Here is a 22,448-nt window from a genome sequence, read left to right as displayed (position 1 = left end):
ATTTTATTTGAACTGGAAGAAACTGCTTATTAAAACAGTCAAAATTTTCTCCTATGGAAAACTTTAGGGCCTAAAGTCAACATAGCAGAAGCATTTTTAAAACGAGCCTTCCTTTCACAGAGGAGACCCCCGGAGGATGTGATAAGAGGTGTGATAATAGAGTTGATCAAGTTACTGAAAGTCTCTGAGCCTCAGTTTCCCATTGAGATAAAAGATAATCGAAGGTTAACAAGCATGGGCTCAAATCCTCTTGTCTTCTCGGTCTGTGTACTTTTTTGTGTAGGTGAGACCTTGATTTCAGTGTCTACTAATACTCAGATTGGTCTCAGACTTGTATCTCTATCTGAAGTTTCCTCTGACCTGCAGCTTTCCTGTACATGAATTTGAAACACTTTAAAGTCTTCCCTTAATGACATCTGCAAAGCTTCATGCAATCATCTGCTGCCTCCCTCTTGTAGCCTCATCTTGTACCACATTCCTTTGGCTTTCTACACTCCAGATACCCTGGCCTTACTTCAGTTCCTCCAGGGCACTGCACTCTACCCCACCACTGAGCCTTTCACATGCTCTTCTCTCATCTGGAATGTTCTTATTGCCCTAAACCCTTCTCCACCTGTACCTAATTAACGCCTAATATAATTTATGTCTCTGGTAAATACTGCCTATGCTATATCTTAACCATATAAGTAGCTTCAAGTTCATTTTTTCCTGGACATTTTATGAAATCTGGGATGCAGAAATCATACAGTATCCTCTGTTCTCCTTGTGACAGCCTTCCTGGGTTCACCGGCTTGCTGTTTTTGGCTCCTAGTTGGGAAAGTAGGACTAGCATTCATTTTTATTTCAACTCATGTTGGGAAAGAAATACGATGTCAGCTTGCTTTCTAATTGTAACAAAATTCTCTGTGGCTGTCCTTAAATATGACAAAAAGATAATATTACTTTGTACAACTATGTACAAACTTACTAAATCTCTCTTAGAAAGTATTTCGGATGCCAGTTTGTGAAACATCAGTGGGTGTTTACAAGGAATAAATCATAGCACAACCACCCGGGCCATTCTTAACTGTCTGACAGGTTCAATATTAGGAAGAACACTGGGAAAAGCCTTTCTTCTTCTTTTTTCTCTTTCTCAGGGCACAGAGCTTCATGCCCATAAGGGATCCTCTATCCTGATGATCCTATCACTACAAATGGATTATTTTGAATACAGACTGTATTAGTTTCTTAGGGCTCTGGCAACAAAGTTTTACAAACTAGATGGCTTAAAACAACAGAAATTTGTTTCACAGTTCTGGATGGTGGAAGTCTGAAATCAAGGCATCAACAGGGCTGTGTTCCCTCTGAAATCTGTGGAAGTGAATCCTTCCTTGCCTCCCCTAACCTCTTGTGGAGTGCCTGCAATCTGCGCATCTCTTCGCTTACAGCTGCAGCACTTCCATCTCTGTCTCTGTTGTTATGTGAAATTAGGTAAGATGATAGAATTCTTTAGATATGGTATGGAATAAGCCCACCAGGAAAATAAAAGGACTTAAAAGAAAACCAACACAACTTAGTATCTCATGCTGAAAACAACAAAACTTCTTGCTTAAGATAGCAACGTAATTCTTTTGGGAGGATCAGTGAGTTAAGAGTATGGAATTGGGTCTAGAGACTGAGAAGCAGGTGGAGCACTGCAGCTGGATTTTACTTTGAAGAAGTTTTTTTGAACAAAATTAACATGAACTTTATTTTCTGTGGGCTTGAATGGCTCACAAAAGATGAGACAAGGTTAAAGTCCCACTTGTGTTGAGGAGTCTAATAGAGATCCTCACCCTTCCCATGAAGGTGATATCCAAATAGTTCAATGTAAAAGTAAACTCAGAAAACTACCACCTCCAATCTTGGGCTTAAATGAAACTCAGCTCTCTCAAACACAGGTGCTGAATGGAAGGAAAAACAAAATTTTTGAGAACTTCTAACCACAAACCAATTCTCAAATTCATTTGAAGCCTAAATACACAGCACATGGGTGGTCTACAAACCTCAAGCTGAGAATTTAATTTAGACTGATTGCAAAGTGTTGGTGTCCCAAAGACCACCTGGCAGAAGCAAATGGAACTCTCTGCAGGAACCCATCATCATACCCCAACTCAATGATTTCTCATAATAAATTTTAAAGCAATTGAGCAGCCCACAATAAAAAAATAACTAAACAAGACACCATGAGGAAGAACCAGCAGAAACAATAAACAATAGAAACAGACTCTCAGAAATTTGAAGGACAGTGAAATATAATACGTAATTATAAAATATGTTTCCTTATAGGAAATAAAATCCAAGTTTAAAAATGTGTGCAGGAAATAAGGAATGACACTAAATGACCAAACAACTTCAAGGAAGAAAAAAAAATTAGAAATAAAATATATAATTGGAATAAAAAATTCAAAAGGCATTTTTAACCTAAAATGTATCTAACAGAAGAAAGATTTAGTGAATTGAACGAAAGATCTGGAAAATTTACCCAGAATACAACACAAATAGGCAAAGAGATGAAAAGTATGAAGGATAGATTAAGAGGCATTGAGGAACTGGTAAGAAGTCTAACATTTGTCTACTTGGACTCTAAGAAGGAAAAGAGAGCATAGAACAGAGGTAATATTTGAAAACAGATGGATAAGAATTTTCCTGAATTGATAAAGGAAAAAACTTAAAACCTAAATAAGCCATTATATTTCCACCAGAATGGGGTAAAAAGTAAAAGTCTGATAATATCAAATGTTAGCAAAAATATAGAAGAAATGGGAACATTCATACATTACTAGACGGAGTATAAATTGTCATGATCACTTTGGAAAATAGTTGGCATTGTCTATGAATATGAAACTATGTTTAATTTATAACTTAGCAATTTTAGTGGGTAAATATCCTTAAAGCTCATGCACACATGCACCATTTACATAGACAAGGATATTCAAAACAGTATTGTTCTGTAAGAAAAAAAATAAAAACATTGCTACTGTTTGAATGTCCCCTAAAATTCATATGTTGAAACTTAATTGTCAATGTGATATTATTAAGAGGTGGGGCCTTTAGGAGGTTATTAAACCGGAGGGTGTAGCCCTTATATACGGGATTAGGGTCCTTAGAGGAGAGGTTGAATGACTGAATTCCTTCTCTTCCACTCTTCTGCCATGTGAGGATGCAGCAAGAAGACTCATCAGACACCAAATGCTACCACCTTTATTGTAGACCTCAGCCTTCACAACTGCAAGAAATAAATTACAATTCAATTTATTCAATTCACGAATTACCCTGTCTCAGGCATTTTGGCATAGCAACACAAATAGACTAGACATCTATCAAGAGTAGAAAGGATAAATACATTTGGTATATTCTTAAAAAGCAATATTTTATGACAATAAAATATAAGTGTTGTGGGATCTTTGGGGTGTCGATTTTCTGCCCAGAAACTTCTGTTGCCAGTGGCACCTTTGCCTGAGTTCTTGTCCTGCATCCAGGAAGAATGAGGCATGCAGAAAAGTAGAGGGTGAACAAGATGAAGAGGCCTTTATGAAGTGTTAAAACAGCTCAGAGGAGACCCACAGTAGGTAGCTCCTCTCAGTTCAGCTCTTGGCAGAGAGGAGGCCCTGAAGGGGGATAGCCCCTCTGTGCAGCTGGTTGTCTTGTCTTCTGCCCAGCTCATAGCAGATAGGCCCTGGAGTGGGTTGCTCCACTCTGGTAATCCCAATGTCACTGCAGGTCTTTGAAGCCCTCAGCAGAGAGGGTCCCTCCTCTCTGCAGCTGGTTGTCTGGTCTGGTCTGCTCAGCTCTGGCTGAGCCTGGGGCTCTTATGGGCCTCAGAGGGGAGGTAGTGCACACCGATTGGTTCATGGGCAGCCTTGAAAAGGTACCAGTTCCCACTCCCATGTGTGGGACTGACAGCCCAGCCCCCAGCCTTCAGGTCCTCCCTGACCTGAAGGTGGAGCCTCACTAGGGACCCACCCCCTTCCAGCCAGGAATTTGCCTCCTGCTGCTGTTCATGGCCACTGGGCTCCACCAGACTTTGTTCCAAGTTTGAAGAGGGTGCAGACAGGAGGGAGAAGACAGGCAGAGGAAGCAGGTACTTCTGAGCCTATGAAGACATGGGGGGCCTTCCTGGACCACAAGAGTGCAGGGATGCCTGGGTCTGTAGCCAAGGGTTGGGCAGCTATAGCTGCAGTGGGGCAGTGGGGCTCCTGCAGGTCTGCAACCCTCCTTTGAGTGGCTGCAGCTGTGCCTGGGAGGGCAGGGCTGCTGCCTGCTCCCGGACCCCCAAGAGCACAGGGAGGCTTGGATCTGCAGCCACAACTTGGGCGGCTGCAGCCCCACCCAGGAGGACAGAGCTCCTGGCCACTCTGTGGAGTGTGCAGTCCTAGCCATGCCTCCGTGAACCAGCCTGGGTGATGGCAGCGGCAAGCTGTCTGGAGCAGCCACTGCTATCACAAGCAATATCGTCAACATAGAAGATATTAAAAACACAACATTGAATACTATAATCAAATCACAAAGGATAATAGGCACTGAATTTAGCTTTGTTTTTTTAGTTCATGGCTCCTAAGGTGTACAGTATCAGTTAGACCTTGCACAGTTACATTGTTTATTTTGGCCATGAAATTCCGTGTATACTTACAGATCCTTAGGAATAAAATTCTCTAACCACGGCTACAAAAATTCTGTTCTTTGTGGCAGAAACTGATATTTGTAATCTATAGTTATTTTTAGAAATGTTGTTCTGAATGATGGTAATGATCACAAAATCGTCTACCAGCAGCCTTAAGGTCTTTCTGTTCATGTCTGCATCGTCGTCGGTGAAAACAAAGGTGCCCAGAAGGCTATAAAAACATAAGCTCCTATGAAATCATAAGAAGCTGGAACATGTGGTGGATTGTGATTGTGGAATTGACTCATAGGGATCGGGGATTGGATTGAAGAATGGGAAATGAGAAATTCAAATCAATTGGGTTTATATGCTTGAGTGGCAGAAAGACCCTAAGAAACAGTATTATAAATACAATACAATTAAATCCTGATGGAAACATCAGGATAAAACACCAAGATTAAAAAGTATGGTTACCCATAATCCCAACACCAATGTTAGTTAGATGTTAGAAAATATCTAATAATATAAGATGGTTATAATTGTAAATATCAGTGGATTCAAGGACAATCCAGAGTCTTAGATTATATTTTACCCTAAATTTAACCTAAATTTTGATAATACATTTCAGCAATTTATTCAATTACTTTTTTTTTCTTACTATGGATACTCCCAAATTTTCCCAATTTTTTTCACTATGGATACTCCCAAATTTCAGTTATGATTATTGCATGATGGCTGCAGAAGTTTCCTCTTGCTCTTCCATGAGTAGTGGGGGAAGCATAGTGAGTATATTGGTGATGGGTGGGAGGCAGTGGATTTGAGTATCCAAACTGCCACATTTAGCTGTATGGCCCCAGAGCTTCTCCAAACCTTGTATTTTCTTGGGTAAAATGGGAATAAAATATCTTCTCTACCTATCTCAAAGGGTCAATGGAGATATCAAACCAGAAATTACTCTAAAACACTTTATAAAATATAATGTATTCTAAAAATGTAAGAGGTATCATCAGTATCATTGTTTATAACCAATGGGATAAACAATAGTGTAAATAATTAAGAGAGATTCTCTCCCATGACTTTCATTTTATACTTACCAGCTTTTTTAAAAATGCAGAAGTAAACATGTTCTTTGCAAGCAACACAAATATAGAAGTATACATAAAAATGGCAAAAGTTTCTCTTCTCCTGACTTCATTCATTACTCCAATCTAGTATGATTTCTAAATACTTCTCATCATATGCATATAATTATGTGTTATTTATACATTGCCTAACTAAGGGCACCTATTTAGTCTCCATCCCTTTCCTAGAACTAACAGTATTCCAATAAATAGTCAAAATATAGACAAAACAATCTATATTTCTAGACTATTTTAATTGCATACTCAAATTTTTGTTTGAGTCATTCAACAAATGATAATGAATGTCTACTATATGCCAGGTATTCTTCTGGATGACAACGATATAGCAGTATCTGCATAAGACAGATCAGGTCTGTACTCTCATGACCCTTACATTCTAGGCCGAGCATGCAAAAAATATGCAAACAATAAACATAAGAAAAATATTACATATTGATAAGTGCTATGCATACAAAGCAAGTTGATGTGAATGATATTACACAAACAGGAAGCATGCACAATTGACTATTAATTGAATTATTGTTAGTGCTAGCAAAGGGGAGGCTGAATAGATGCCCTTAGCTAGACAATGTATAGATAACATATAATTATATGCATATGGTGAGAAGTATTCAGAAATCATACTAGATTTGCATATAGCAATATGGGTTAATATCAAAACACATCAATGAATTTTAAAAGGAATGACAATAAAGTTTATTTTATAATACCATTTATATAAATTAAAGGCCAACATATAACATATTGCATTTTTTAATTAATATAAGTATATGCAAATAAATAGCATAAGGTAGATGAAAAGGACCTAAGTGACACAAATGAGGATGAGTATCTATTAGGAAAAATAAGGGGAATTGGAGATGGTGAACAAAGAGGGCAAACAATGACAAAGCAAAACAATGTTCTGTCAGAAACAATGTTTAGGCCTTTCACAGACTAGTGATGAAAACATGCATGGTCGTATTAATTTTGGGCACATTAAATTAAAAGGAAAAAGGAGAGTAAAAAGAAATAGTAAGGAAAGTAAGAAAGAGAAATGACTATGATGATTTCTTTATATTATGAGGCTAGGGAATTATCCCTGGGAGGGAGTATATATGCTGAGATTTGAGATACAAGAAATGACTCATGGAAATATCAGAAGGAATAGCATTCAAGGTAAGCAAAACAGCTAGGAAAAGATCCCATGATAAGAATGAACTGTAATACAGAGATGCATACACATATGGATTCCAAAAATAATAACTCGGTGGCTTCTGTTTTTTGCAGTATGACGGGCTGGATACTCAATACCATATGACAATAACAATTAAAATTGCTGATAAAAATATAAAATTCAAAACAAAATATTTGAAAAATGGGCAAGAGATATGAATAAACAATTGTTAGAATACATAGGAATCTGATTGACCAATAAGTATGTGAAAAGATCGTGACTATTAAACTCTGAATTGTAGTTTAGAAACCACAGTAAAAGGAAAATTCCACTTATGGTTAGGATGCAGAAAGTTACAGAAGAATGTTGAAGTCAATAAAATGTCAATCTGAAGTCTTGCCAGTGCTTCAATCTCAACCTCTGATAAAGAGAAATTGCTGATACAGCCCCTCAAAATATTTGAAGTTAGTGGTGAAGTGAATCTAATTACAGCGGTAATGAAGCCCAAATCTCACTCAACTACATATTCGATTAACTTACCTCACCACAATGGTGACACAATAGTAAAAGGGATAACGCCTTTTGGTGGGGGGTAAATATTGTTTCAGTCTCTATTGTTCCTTTACACATATATATTTTTAAAAATCACATAACACATGAAGAAGTAAAGGTCTCTTCTGACTTCCTACATCTAAATAAAAACAAAATTAGATGGGAAAAGAGAAAACAAATACTAAGATATTATGCCTAAACCCAACTGTAACATAATTACATTGAATGTAAATGGACTAAATATGCAAATAAAAAGTTAGATTGTTCAGATTGATTGCAACTTTATTTTTGTCAGGGATATAAGGTCTGTGTCTAAATTCGTTGTGTGTGTGTGTGTGTGTGTGTGTATGTCCAGTTGTTAGAGCAGCACTTGTTGAAAAGACCATCTTTGCTCCATTGCTTTGCTTTTGCTCATTTATAAAAGATCAGTTGAATATATCTATGTGAGCCTGTTTCTGGGTTTTCTATTCTGTTCCATTGATCAATTTCCTGTTCTTTTACCAATACCACACAGTCTTGATTACTGTTGCTTTATGGTAAGTCTTGAAGTCAGGTATATCAATTTTCTAACTTCATTTTTCTCCTTTAAAAGAGTTAGTTATTCTTGGTCTTTTACCTCCATAGAAACTTTAGAATCAGTTTGTCTGTATCCACAAAAGTGTATCCTGTGATTTTGACTGGGATTGCATCGAAACTATAGATCAAACTATGGTTCAAGAAAGTATTGACATCTTGACAATATTGAGTTTTCCTATCTATGAATACGGAAAATTTCTCCATTTATTTAGTTATTCTTTGGAAGCTTTCATCTGAGTTTTATAGTTTTCTTCATATTTTATATATAACTTGTTAGATTTGTACCTAAGTATTTCACTTTTTGGGGTGCTGATATAAATGGTAGTGTGTTTTTAATTCCAAATTCCATTTTTTTATTGCTAGTATATAGAAAAGAAATTGACTTTTGTATGTTAACCCTGCATCCCATGACCTTTATATAATGGCTTACTGTTTCCAAGTTTTTGTTGTTGTTGATGATTCTTTTAGGCTTTTTACATAAGCAGTCATCTCATCTGTGAACAAAGACAGTTTTACCTTTTCCTGTCCAAACTATATATTTTACATATTTTTAATTGTCTTATTCCATTAGTTAGGACTTCTAGAACAATGTTGAAAAGCAATGGTGTGAGGGCATACCCTTGCCCTGTTCCTGATCTGAATAGGAAAACAGTTTTTCATCACTGTTAATTATGTTAGCTGTGGGGTTTTGTAGATGTTCTTTACCAAGTTGAGGAAGTTCCCCTCTATTTCTATTTTGCTGGAAATTTTCATCATGAAGGGGTGTTAGATTTTGTCAAATGCTTTTTCTGCGTGCATACATAAGATGATGTGATTTTTCTTCTTTATCCTGTTCATGCGATGGATGGTTTTGAATTGTTGGTGGATGGTTTTGATTGAGTTTTGAATGTTGAGCAATCCTTGCATACCTGGGATAAATCCCACTTGGTTGTGGTGTATAATTAGTTTTATACATTGTTGGATTTGATTTGATAATATTTTGTTGAGGATTGTTGCATCTGTGTTCATGAGAGATATCAGTCTGTAATTTTCTTATCGTTTCCTTGTCTTGTTTTGGTACAAGGGTAATATTGATAAGGAAATTCATCCTTAAATGTTTGGTAGAAGTCACCATTGAACCCATCCGGGCCTGGCACTTTCTGCTTGGAAGGTTATCTATTATTGATTTATTTCTTTAATAGATATAGGCCTCTTCATATTGTATATTTCTTCTTATGTGAATTTTGGCAGACTGTGTCTTTTAGAAATTTGGTCCATTTTATCTGGGTTATCAAATTTGTGGGCATAAAGTTGTTCATAATATTTTTATTATCTTTTTAATATCCATTGGATCTGTATTGATGCTTCTTTTTTATTTCTGATGTTAATAATTAGTGTCTGCTTTAGTTCTTTCTTAGTTACCATGACTAGAGGCTTATCCATTTTATTGATCTTTTTTCACAGAGCCGGCTTTTGGTTTTGTTGATTTTTTTCCATAAATTTTCTTTTGCTTTTACTGATTTCTGCTCTATTTTTTAATTATTTCTTTTATTCTGCTTACATTGAATTTAATTTTATATTTTTTTCTAATTTTCTAATACTTAGTTTATTTTAGATCTTTTTTCTTTTCTAAGAAATACATTCAATGCTATAAATTTCTTTCTAAGCACTGCTTTTGCTGTATCACAGAAATTTTGATAAGTTGTATTTTCACTTTCACTCACTCCAAAATATTTTTTTAATTTTCTTGAGATTTCTTCTTTGATCCATGTTATTTAGAAAGGGATCTGAATATTAATCACCAAATATTTTGGAATTTTCCAGATATCTTTATGTTATTGTTTTCTAGTTTAATTCCATTGTGATCTGATAGAAGATGTTGTGTGAACTGTATTGTTTTAACTTTTTTAAGGTGTGTCTTATGGCCCAGAAAGTGGTCTATCTTGAAGCTTCCATGTTAGCTGGCAAATAATGTGCACTCTGCTGTTGTTTGATGAAGTAGTCTATTGATGTCAATTAATCCAGTTAATTGATGCTGATGTTGAGTTCAACTGTGCCTTAGTGATTTGTCTGCTGTGTCTGTCCATTTCTGATAGAGGAGTGTTCAAGTTCCAACTATAATAGTAGATTCATCCATTTCTTCTTGCAGTTCTATCAGTTTTCGCCTCATATGTTTTTTAAAATTTTTATTTATTTATTTTTTGAGATAGGGTCTCACTCTGTCACCCAGACGGGAGTAAGTAGTACAATCATGGTTGACAACTCACTGCCACCTCAATCTCCCAGGATCAGGTGATCTTCCTACCTCAGCCTCCCTAGCATCTGGTACTACAGGTATCTATCACCATGATTGGCTAATTTTTGTAATTTCTGTAGAGATGGGGGTTTGCCATGTTGCTGAGGCTGGTCTCAAACTCCTGGGCTCAAGTAATCCACCTACCTTGGCCTCCCAAAGTGTTGATGCTGTGTTGTTAGTCACATATATGTGAAAGATTGTTATGTCTTTGTAGAGTATTGACCCCTTCTTATTATGTGATTTCACTTTTATTCCGGATAGCTTTCCTACTCTAAAGTCTCTAAAGTCTGCTCTAATATTAACATAGATACTCCTACTTTCTTTTGATTAGTATTAACAAGGGATATGTTAACTTGGGATAATACATTCTTCATCCGTTTATTTAATTTATTATCTTGTGGAACAAGGTCTCACTCTTGTCACCCAGGCTAGAGTGCAGTGACACCATCATGACTCACTGCAGCCTCAACCTCCCTGGCTCAGGTGATTCTCCTGCCTCAGCCTCCCAAGTAGGTGAGACTACAAACATGTGCCACTAATTTTTTTAAAATTCTTTGTAAACATGAGGTCTTACTATGTTGCCCAGGCTGGTCTCAAATTCCTGGGCTCAAGTGATCTTCCTGCCTTGGCCTCCCAAATTGCTGGGATTACAAGCATGAGGACTGCACCTGGCCTGTCCCTATATTTTTAATCTATATATGCTTTTATGTTTAAAGTGAGTTTATTGTAGATAGCATGTAGTTGGATTTTGTTCTGTCAATGGTGTATTTAGGCATTGGCCTTTAAGATGATTATTGATCTATTTGTATTGATAGTTACCATATTTGTTGCTGTTTTCGATTTATTATCCTGGTTTTTTGGTTCCTATGTTTGTTTTACACACTTTTTATGTATTTTGTAGTTTTAACTGAGTGTATTATAGTGTTATATAATTCTGCTTTCTCTCCTTTCTTAGTATATCAATTATACCTCTTTAATTTTTTTACTTTATTTTTAGTGATAGCCCCAGAGTTTGCATATACATTTACAACTAATCTAAGTCCTCTTTCAAATAACACTACAGTGCTTCACCAACAGTGCAAGTGACTTACAACCAAATATCTCTAATTCCTTTCTCCCATCGGTTATATCATTGTTGTCATTCATTTTACTTATATACAAGCATACACAAGCATAAATTATCAAATACCTTATTACTGCTATTATTTTGAACAAACCACTATTAGATTAATTGAGAATGTGCGACCGGGACTGGTAACTCATGCCTATAATCCTAGCACTTTGGGAGGCCGAGGTGGGCAGATTGCCTGAGCTCAGGAGTTCGAGGCCAACCTGGGCAACACGATGAAACTCTGTCTCTACTAAAAATGCAAAAAATTAGCCAGGCATGGCAGCATGCACCTGTAGTCTCAGCTATTCAGGAGGCTGAGGCACAAGAATGGCATGAACCCAGGAGGCAGAGGTTGCAGTGAGCCGAGATTGTGCCACTGTACTCCAGCCTGGGTGACAGAGTGAGACTCTGTCTCCAAAAAAAAAAAAAAGAATGTGCAAAGTAAAATTTTTATTTTACCTTCACTTATTCTCTGGTGTTCTTCCTTTCTTTATATAGTTCTGCATTTCTAACCTGTTTCATTTTCCTTCACTCTGAATAACTTGTTTGAACATTTCTTGCAAGGCGGTTCTACTGGCAAAAAATTCTCTCAATTTTTGTTTCTCTGAGAGAGTGTTTATTTCTCCTAAAATAATTGACAGATAATTTCACAGGGTACAGAATTCTAGGTTGGCAGAGCTTATTATTCCTCTCAACACTTTAAATATTTCACTTCATTTTCCTCTTATTTGCATAGTTTGTGGGAAGCAGTCAAATGTAATTCTTATTTTTCCTCTTCTACAGGTGAGATTTTCTTTTTCCTCTGACTTCTTTCAGGATTTTTATCTTTAATTTTCTGAAATTTGAATATCATATGCCTAGGTGTAGTTCCTTGGGCATTTATTCTGCCTGGTATTCTCTGGATGTGTAGTTGGAGTGTGATGTTAGCTAGGGATAATTGTCAGCTCTTCTTCTGGGTTTTTTTGTTGGTGTTTTTGTTTTTTACTTATAGTAAGCTTCTCCCTTTTAATGTGTAATTCTATGAGTTTGGACATATTCTTCTGTTCTTTTCTCTCTTTTCTAGTAGTCCCATTACATTTATGTTATACTTTCTGTAGTTATCCCCAAATTCTTGAATGTTCTGTTCTGTTTTTCTCATTCTTTTTTTCTCTTTGCTCTTCAGTTTTGGAAGTTTCTACTGTCTTATCTTCAAGATCAGAGATTCTTTTCTCAGCCTGTCCAGTCCCCTAAGGCACTCATCAAAGGCATTCTTCACTATGTTACAGTGCTTTTGATGTCTGGCATTTCTTTTTTTTTTCTTTCTTAGAATTTTCATCTTTTGTTTAAATTATTTATCTTTTTTGCATACATCTACTTTTTTCATTAAATCTCTTAGCATTTTAATCATAGCTTTTAAAAAAAAATGTTATCTGCTAACTCTAACATTTATACCATATCTGACTCTAGTTCTGATGCTTGTCCAGTCTCTTCAAATTGTCATTTTTGCCTTTTAGTGTGCCTTGTTATTTTTTATTGCCAGGTAGGCATGATGTACTATACAAGGACACTATAGTAAGTTGGTCTGTAGAAATGTAGCAGTAAAGTGTACCAGTGGTGGGGAAGGAAGGGTGCTATAGTTCTACTATTAAGTTTCAGTCTCTTGGTGGGCCTGTGACCATGGCCTGTGAACTTCACTAGTGCTTTTTAGATTAGGTGGGACAGGATGGCTGGAGGAGGCTGGAGTTGCATATTTCCCTTCTCCCACATGGAAGACTAGAGCTGGATGGCTTTAAATATTCCCATTCTCCCATGTGGGGTAGGCTCTGATAAATCCCTAGCAGGTTAGCCTCTGGTAAAATGGTTTCTCTTGAGGGCAGAACTTACTAAGAAGAATAGAATGCTCTGGCACATTTCAAAATGTTTTGTTTTTCCCTCCTTCTGCTGGAAGGATAAAAGGACTTTTCTTTGACATTAGTTGTGGGGACCTGGTAGAGCTCTTGGAAGTGAAGTTCCTAAAAGTTTGAGGACCTTCCTTTGAATGAGTTTCTCAGGAGTTTTTGACGCTCAGATTTGTTCACACTGAGTCTCTTGTAATTCATCAATGGCAGTTCAGGTTTTCCAGCCCAGGCAAAGGTTTCCATAAAGGTTTCTGCTTATGGGTTCCTGGTCTGGTAAGTTGTGATTCTCTGTATGTCTGTCACGCCAATTTTGAGGACAGCAGTTTGCCTTGTGACTTCACTTTTCTGAAGGATCTAAGAAGAGTTGTGGATTTTCAGTTTGTTCTTCTTTCTATTTGTTATTAGGTCAGGGTGATGACTTCTAAGCTTCTTGCATGCCAGATAGGAAACTAGAAGTTCCTAGAGGGAAATTTTTAAATCTTTCAATGACTATGTTAGAAATGAATAAAGTTTAAAATCAATTATCTAAGCTCCCATCTAGAGAAGTCAGGAAAAGAAGAACAAAGTGAGGTGAAAAAGGGAAATAATAGATATCAGAGTAGGAAGCAATAAAAAAGGATGGTTGGGAAAAACAACAAAGTCAAAAGTTTGTTTTCTGAAAGATTAAGCCACTTAACTACAAACAAAACTGTTCAGAAATGAAAAGGGGAACATCTCTTCAAATTGTACTAGAATTTTAGGGTTAGTAAGACTATATTATAAAATACTTTGACACAAAATGAAATAACCTTTCTCTATTAAACTGTATTTATAATAATGAATATTTCTACAAAGAAAATTTTAGTTCTATATGGCTTCACTGGGGATTTCTATGAAACACTTGAGGAGGAAAACCACCAGCATCTTTCAGAAATGCGGAATTGTAACCTACAAACTACAGTAGAAGGTGACTTCAGCTTCAGGTTAGGATGTAGAAAGTCAGAGAAGAATGTGTAATTTTGAATTTGTAAATTTGAAAAAAAATCTACCATAAATATTAAAGGAAAGAAAACTAAAGCCCAATATTTCTCATGAACAGGGACAGAATTCTTAATAAAATTAACCAGAAAGAAGTAAAAGACAGTAATTCCTCTTGACACAAGGAGTATGTATGCATATATCTCCTAGTAATGGTATATTGAAAATTAAAATAGAAAAAAAATGCCACTCAGAATAGAATTTTAAAAATCAAGTATCTAAGAATAAAGTTCACAGAGACATTCAGGACCCTATAGATATTAGTTCTAGAGTCTCTCAGGGAATCTGGTTGGGCATACATTGAGGTTGGATGAGAGACATGGAGACCAGGACCAATGCAGATGCTCGTCTCTGCTTAGGGTACTGTATTTAAAAGGAATCTCTGGTTTTCTCTAGTTAGAAGCACCAAATGGGAGATATAAATTTTTTTTGAGAACGGCATGCAATGCAAGGCTCTTGAGGCAAGGGCCTCCCTACCCTACTTGTCCAGGTCCCGGGGTGTTATTATCTTTTCCCATTATCTAATTGTCTAATTTCAAGTGTTACTGAGGAGAATTCTGGTATCTCAGTATTCTTCTTCGTTCTTTTTTTTTTTTTTTTCTCTCTCTCGTTTTGTTTTGTTTTTTTTTTTTTTTTGGACAAGGTCTTGCTCTTGCTCTGTCACTCATCCTGTAAGTGTGTGAGTGCAGTGGCACAATCTCAGCTTACTGTAGCCTCAACCTCCCAGGCTCAAGTGATCCTCCCACCTCAGCCTCCTGAGTAGCTGGGACTATAGGCACCTGCTACCATACCTGGCTAATTTCGTTTATTTTTAGTAGACATGAGGTCTCACTATGTTACACAGGCCAGTCTCAAACTCCTAGTCTCAAGCAATCCTCCTGCCTCAGCCTCCCAAAATGCTGGGATTATAGATGTAAGGCACTACACCTGGCCTCAGTATTATTCCTGTGTGTTAAGCATTTTCCTTTTCAAATTATCATGTAGTTATTTACTTCTTACAATATCTTTCTTTTCAAAGGATTTGTATGAGTGGTTGCTGTGATTTTTCTTTGGACTTGTATAAGCCTGTTTACCCCATATTCTTCTCAGCTAAATGGGAAATTTCATTAGTAATTCTATGTCAATAGGTGGACTTGGCTGTAGAGGGTAGCCTGGAGCAGATCAAACATGTCAAGAACTCATACAATTGCCAAAATAGCAAGTGTCTTTACTTTGTGATTATCTTGTGTTACTGCGCTTTCCTGTTCTCTCAACTGTATATCGTTAACTAAAAGACGATTTATCCAAACTCACCTCTACTCACCCTCTCTGGCTTCAACAGCAAACCCTTCCTTCCTTCCTTCCTTCCTCCCTCCCTCCCTCCCTCCCTCCCTCCTTCCTTCCTTCCTTCCTTCCTTCCTTCCTTCCTTCCTTCCTTCCCTCTCTCCCTCCCTTCCTCATTCCTTTCTTAATTCCTTCCTTCCTTCCCTCCTTCATTTCTCTCTCTTTCTCTCTCTTCATTAAATGTTTAATAAGTGAATTGTATGTGCCAGGCACTAAATTAGGTATTAAGGATATAGCGAGAGAAAAACAAACATAGTTTCTGTCTTCATGGTTTTTACATCTAGCAAATAAATAGATATTAAATAAAGAATTTTACAAATTAATGTAAAATAAGGACTGTGTTAAATGCTTTGTAGTAGAGGAACGTGATACTATGAAATCTTCTAAGAGGAGAACATGTCCTGTAGGCACTCTTCATTATATAGAAAAATATGATTAATCATCGTATTAATGCCAGAGAAGGAAGAATGTCCTTTCCTTCTTTAATTTCATTTTTTTTTTCAGTTGCTGGTTTTTTTCTTAGGAAAAAAACATAAATAAACATATTTGTGTAATACGCAGTATTTTATGTTTCCAGGGTCACAATACCTAGCTCTCTTTCTCTTTCTCCTCACAATCTATACTGTAAGAAGCTTATAAACCTTACATACAGTGAAATAGTTAACATTTTCAGGTTATTGCTATGCTTTAGGAGTTGGGAGATATAAAGTCACTGATTTTTTCTTGCTCTAAGATGAGGGACTGAAGGGTCATGTAAATTCTAAAAGAATTAACCTTGCATTTTGTAAAATGGGATATTAATTATAATTGATACTTTTTTCCTTTACCAGGTATGCTATGAGAATTAGAATTTGTCTAGGATCACTAAATGAAAATAATATAAATTTACAAGAAGCATTTTATAATGGTAGAAATACTTTTCTCACTTTTTCTAGAGTTAAGTTTCAAATTCAAAGTCTCAGAATTAAGGAAATTCTTAATTAAATTTCTTATTTCAGTATTATCCCTTGAACAATTTTTTTCAGAAATAGTGAAAAGAGTCTCATAAGCTTCCTGGCCTTAGGGTAGAAGTGGAGCCCAAAAAAAGACAGAAGGGACACAAAATTCCTTCTTTGGATGGATATTCACAAACCAAATGTCCATTTATTTATTCCAATATACTCTGAAAAAGAGAAAAGGAAAGACTTATTTCCTTTTGTATAAGTGGTACTAATAGTTCTTATTTATATACTACCCAATAATAAGATTAAATACAAAGCTAAGAATCTGACTATGACCACTAACACACTTCTGTACATTTTTTTCTTTTAGGGAGCCAAGCATTTCCACATATCTAAAAAATCCTGTGTTATGATTCTTGATTTTTAAAAACTTATCAGCAAAGTGTCAAAAAGAAACTTTATAATTGCCATTTTTAAGAGCAATTCAATCAAAATCCAGCCAAAAAAGGTAAGCAAAGTTACTTCCACTATGGAGTCTTTCACATTTCTGTGTAACTTGAAACCAGTCTCTCAGGCCTTCCCTGTGCCTAAACATAAGCCAAAATTTCATTTATGTTATACTATGGCTGCCCCAGGATCATGGAAAGCAATCATTGCAGCCTATTCCTCTCAGAGTTCTAGTGGGAAAATGGGCATATGCCCCTCTGCTCTGTGATTTCTAATACGACGTGGTGAGTCCCTGGTGCCTCATTTATTTCCTGATGCCCCTGTGTGTAACCAGTGTTCTCATTATCAAGCTTCGGATATTAACCAGAAGCTACATCATTCTTACGTTGTTTGGGAGAAAAAGATATAATTTACATGTTGTTTTTGTGTTTTATTTTAAAAGATTGGAAAAAGCACCTTCATCTATGATTATATTAGCTCTTTCTCAAGGCCTAGTACAAGAGGTCACGTTATCAAACACTTTGGTACCGCACACCTCGTAGTGCATTCCCCACTATGGTATCTGTGAGTGCAGGGCAACATTATTAAGGTAAGGCTTAACATTCAAATAATTTACATTTATAAACTTAATTTCCAACACTGGCTCTCTACTGGTCAATTTGTTTTTGAAGTCAGGCTTCAGAATTTTGTTCAAATTATTGGCATTATGTTGCTCTTTTTCTATTAAGGGTCTTACCTTTGAAGAATTATGTTTGGCATTCATTTGCTCTCTTGTAACAACATATATAATTATTTGGCATAAACTCCACACTGAGCTGATTTCAATGCTTGTTGCCAGACCATTTATTTCGTGATTTTCCCCATTTTTATCTTTTAATTTTGCTTCCTTCCTCTTTTATTAATGAGTGATTTTTAAAAGAAGAGCACGTGTTTGGCATATTGTCTAAGGTCTTATATACCTGAGGATGTATTTATGCCACCTTCACACAAGAAGGACTCTTTGTGAATAAAATTGTTGAATACTAAATTGTTCTCTTCAAAACTGTAGACATCCCTGCCTCTAGTGAAAAAGGGCAATTTTTCATTCCTCTTAATTGGTAATTTTCTTTCCACAGTCCTCATTTTAATTTTTTCCATTTATTCCCATAAGATATATGATTGAGCCATACTCCCTCAAAAGTCAGAGTACGTGGAATCTTTGTTGTCTTGGGATATTGAGGAATTTCTTCCTTGGTTGCACAATTAGGAGGCATTTTCTAGTGGATCTATACATGGTGTATCTCACCTGTGCAGAGAGAGCACCTTCACCTATCCTTGTCTTCTGATATCGGATCCTGTAAACTCATGGAACATATGAAAACTCACCAATGTGCACTACTTTCAAGGACAATGACCTCTTCCTTGGCCTGCAGTATGTCACAAAACTCACAAGATGTTGTGAGTCCCTGCCAGTGCCCTCGGCTCTCGCCCCGCACAGATCCTTGCCTAACTTCCTCTTTTGAATTGCTTTCTCTGAGTGAATAAAGAAAGGTGGTAAGTGAAGAATGGGAGAAGTGGATTGTGCTATAAGGTGAAAGAGTTTGTACAGACCGCAGTGTTGTGGTTTGCTAACTAATCTAGTTTTTATCTTATGATAGATCCTGATTCTCTGGGTCTGGAAGCAGGTGAAAGGAGAGGTTATCCTGAGGTTTTCGGTGTGTTCATAATTTTTTTTAAAAAAGTATTTCATTACGAGAAGCATTGCCTGGGTAGGTAAACAAACAGACAAACAAAAACAACAACGTTTTCAGCCCTTTGCCCTTACAACATTCATTTCTAAAATTTCAGCAAGTCAGACTGGAATCAGAGCCATGGTTAGTTACCATCACGTGCAGATTAATCTTAGGAAAAAATAGAAAATATGTCTAATTCCAACAAAGATATCATAAAATAAGAAAATGGCCATTTATTTTTAGCAAAAGAAAACAAGTTATTTTTCTGTTCCATATGTGAAGCTTTAGTGGAATATGAAAGTTCAACTCCTTATTCACAGGACTTGTTTCACAGTTGAGACGTTTCAGGGCCCATTCAGTTCCAAATACTAGGTGCCATTAACCTACTGCCATTAGCCTAGTGCCATTAGCCATATCTCTAGCCCTTTGGAGCAATCAGTAGGATCGAATTTCAGGAATGCAGGGAAGCCCTGCTCAGCCTAAGGGTTGCATGGGGAGCTGGCCTTGCCTTTGCAGCCTCAGGTGTTCAGGTCCACTGAGAGGCAGATGGCTTCCGTGAGACTCAAAGAGTCTAGGCAGTAGGACTCCCTTTGGTGTGTAAGCCTACTGCACAGGAAGCTCTAGCTCCCTTACCCCCTAGGGCGGCATGCTTCCACATCACATTTCACTGAGTCACAGTTTTCTGAGAATGTCCTAACAGTTTCAAAATGATATTTTTATGTGGCTTAATGTTCCTAATTTGCTACAACTGACATTACGTCTCTAACATTATGTCTCTACTTGCCTAAACCAAGGACCAGATGGAATATATTCTGGTCAGACATCCAGACAGTTACTGTTTAAGGGATAATGTAGCCTTTTAAAATTTTTTTCACAAGAGAATAAGAGTTGGATTTTAGTACTCTCTACTCACAGGATAAAATTTATGCCAAGATAAATTTCAGCCCCCAATATTATCTTTCAGTCGGAAACATTTCATCTTGGTTTTAGGGATCCGTTTGGTTTTTCAATATTTGGTAGCAGTGAGCTAACACATAAAATGTGATATAAATATTTGGCAAAGTATATAAACAATTTCCTTGATCTAGTGCAAAAAGATTGAATTTCTGTTTCAGCACAGAAATACGGTTAATGGCAATTATATTTATGAGATGTAAGAATGATTATATGTTAGGACTCAAAAGAATTGTACAAGTGAGTACTTGAACGTATTTCTGCTAAATCAATTTTAGTAACTAATACAATATAAAATAAGTAACTTTTGGGAAAAAAATTCTTATGAGTTTCTGATCAATCAACTACTTCTTCAAAAGCCAAACTTAACGTCCTATTTGTTGGGCCCTGTAGCCTCTTCCCAGTCATCACCATACTCGATCTCATAGAATGATTGATATTCTTATTCCTTTTCTCATTTACAGTTTCTATTTGGTTTGTGCAATGTTATTCTTAGTTCTCCCTCTACCCCTATTAATTCTCCAGCTCAGCTTGTGATAATTTCTCTCTCTTTTTCTGCTCCATAATTGTAGGTATGCTTCCAAGTTCTGCCATATTTTGTTTTTCTGTCTCTTATACTTAGTTCTGAAAAAATAAAAATAAAAATACCTTCATCCAACCATGGAGGTTCAAGAAGCTGTTGTTTCAACACAAATCTCCAAATTATTCTCTTCTGAATAGTAACTCTAAATTTCTGACTGGCTGATTACATTTCTACTTCTACAACTCATCTAACAATCAAACATAAAAATTGATAATTAAATGTATTACTTTCTCTTTAAAACTGATTTTCCCCCTATTTTCATTTTATTTGTGTATGAAAGAGCAGTCTTTTTATCACTGAGGCTAAAATAATCCAGGCTGTCATTAATTGCATCTTACCACCCCCATCTAATTTGTCACCATGTTCTGTTGAATCTAGCTGCTAAATCTTTTCCTTGGAAAATATTTCATCAATTTACAATTCACAGTCCCTACCAAAGTATGTGCAAGACTTTCTCTACATTCATGTCAACACTGTATACTAAAAAATGTTTTATTCTGTAGAGGGAACGTTACTACCAACCTTACAGAAAATTTTCAAAAAATTATAAGAGAATTCTGTGAAGACTTTGTATGCTGAAAACTTAGATAGCTTAGATGAAATGGGCAAATTGCCAGAAAGACAGAAGTTGTCAAAACTGACTCAGAAAAAATGGAAAATTGGAAATGACCAACAACAAGTAAATAAATTAAATTAATAACTTAAAAGCTTCCCCCCAAAAAAATCCCAGACGCAGATGACTTCACTGGTAAATTTTAACAAATATTTATAGAATAATTAACAACTGCAAATAAATTATTCCTACAATATAAAAAGATGAGGGAAAGCTTCCCAATTCAATCTATGAAAACAGTATTACCCTAATATCAAAATTGGACGGACATCACAAGAAAAGAAAACAAAAAATGTTTCTTTTAATTATAGTTGCAAAAATGCTAGCAAACCAAACATAAAATGAATGAACATTGAAAACACAAAAGAAAATTATGACCACTTATAGGAATGTGATTCTGTTTATATGAAATATCCAGAATAGGAAAACTTATCAAATCCACCAGGCACCATTTAAAAAGCATTATATACAATTAGCAAGTGGGACGTAGCTGAGAAATACAAGGTTGGTTTAAATCTTCAATTAATATAATGTAGTATATCAATAAGATAAAAAACAGAAGACACAGGGTAATCTTAATAGCCGAAGGAAAAACATTAAAAAAACCAACACTCTTTATAATAAATACACTCAACAGACTTAAAATACAAGAAAACTTCCTCAACCTATTAAAAGGCATCTGTAAAAATCCGAGTACTAACATCATTTAAAAAAAAAATTTTTTTTTATTATACTTTAAGTTCTAGGGTACATGTGCATAACATGTAGGTTTGTTACATATGTATACTTGTGCCATGTTGGTGTGCTGTCCCCATAAACTCGTCAGCACCCATCAATTCATCATTTATATCAGGTATAACTCCCAATGCAATCCCTCCCCCCTCCCCCCTCCCCATGATAGGCCCCGGTGTGTGATGTTCCCCTTCCCGAGTCCAAGTGATCTCATTGTTCAGTTCCCACCTATGAGTGAGAACATGCGGTGTTTGGTTTTCTGTTCTTGTGATAGTTTGCTAAGAATGGTAGTTTCCAGCTGCATCCATGTCCCTACAAAGGACGCAAACTCATCCTTTTTTATGGCTGCATAGTATTCCATGGTGTATATGTGCTACATTTTCTTAATCCAGTCTGTCACAGATGGACATTTGGATTGATTCCAAGTCTTTGCTATTGTGAATAGTGCCACAATAAACATACGTGTGCATGTGTCTTTATAGCAGCATGCTTTATAATCCTTTGGGTATATACCCAGTAGTGGGATGGTTGGGTCATATGGTACATCTAGTTGTAGATCCTTGAGGAATTGCCATACTGTTTTCCATAATGGTTGAACTAGTTTACAATCCCACCAACAGTGTAAAAGTGTTCCTATTTCTCCACATTCTCTCCAACACCTGTTGTTTCCTGACTTTTTAATGATGGCCATCCCAACTGGTGTGAGATGGTACCTCATTGTGGTTTTGATTTGCATTTCTTTGATGGTGAGTGATGATGAGCATTTTTTCATGTGTCTGTTGGCTGTATGAATGTCTTCTTTTGAGAAATGTCTGT

The sequence above is a fragment of the Trachypithecus francoisi genome, unplaced genomic scaffold (assembly GCF_009764315.1).
Source record: "Trachypithecus francoisi isolate TF-2019V2 unplaced genomic scaffold, Tfra_2.0 Lachesis_group2, whole genome shotgun sequence".
Classification (NCBI taxonomy): domain Eukaryota; kingdom Metazoa; phylum Chordata; class Mammalia; order Primates; family Cercopithecidae; genus Trachypithecus; species Trachypithecus francoisi.
Note: the sequence above shows the minus strand (reverse complement) of the source record.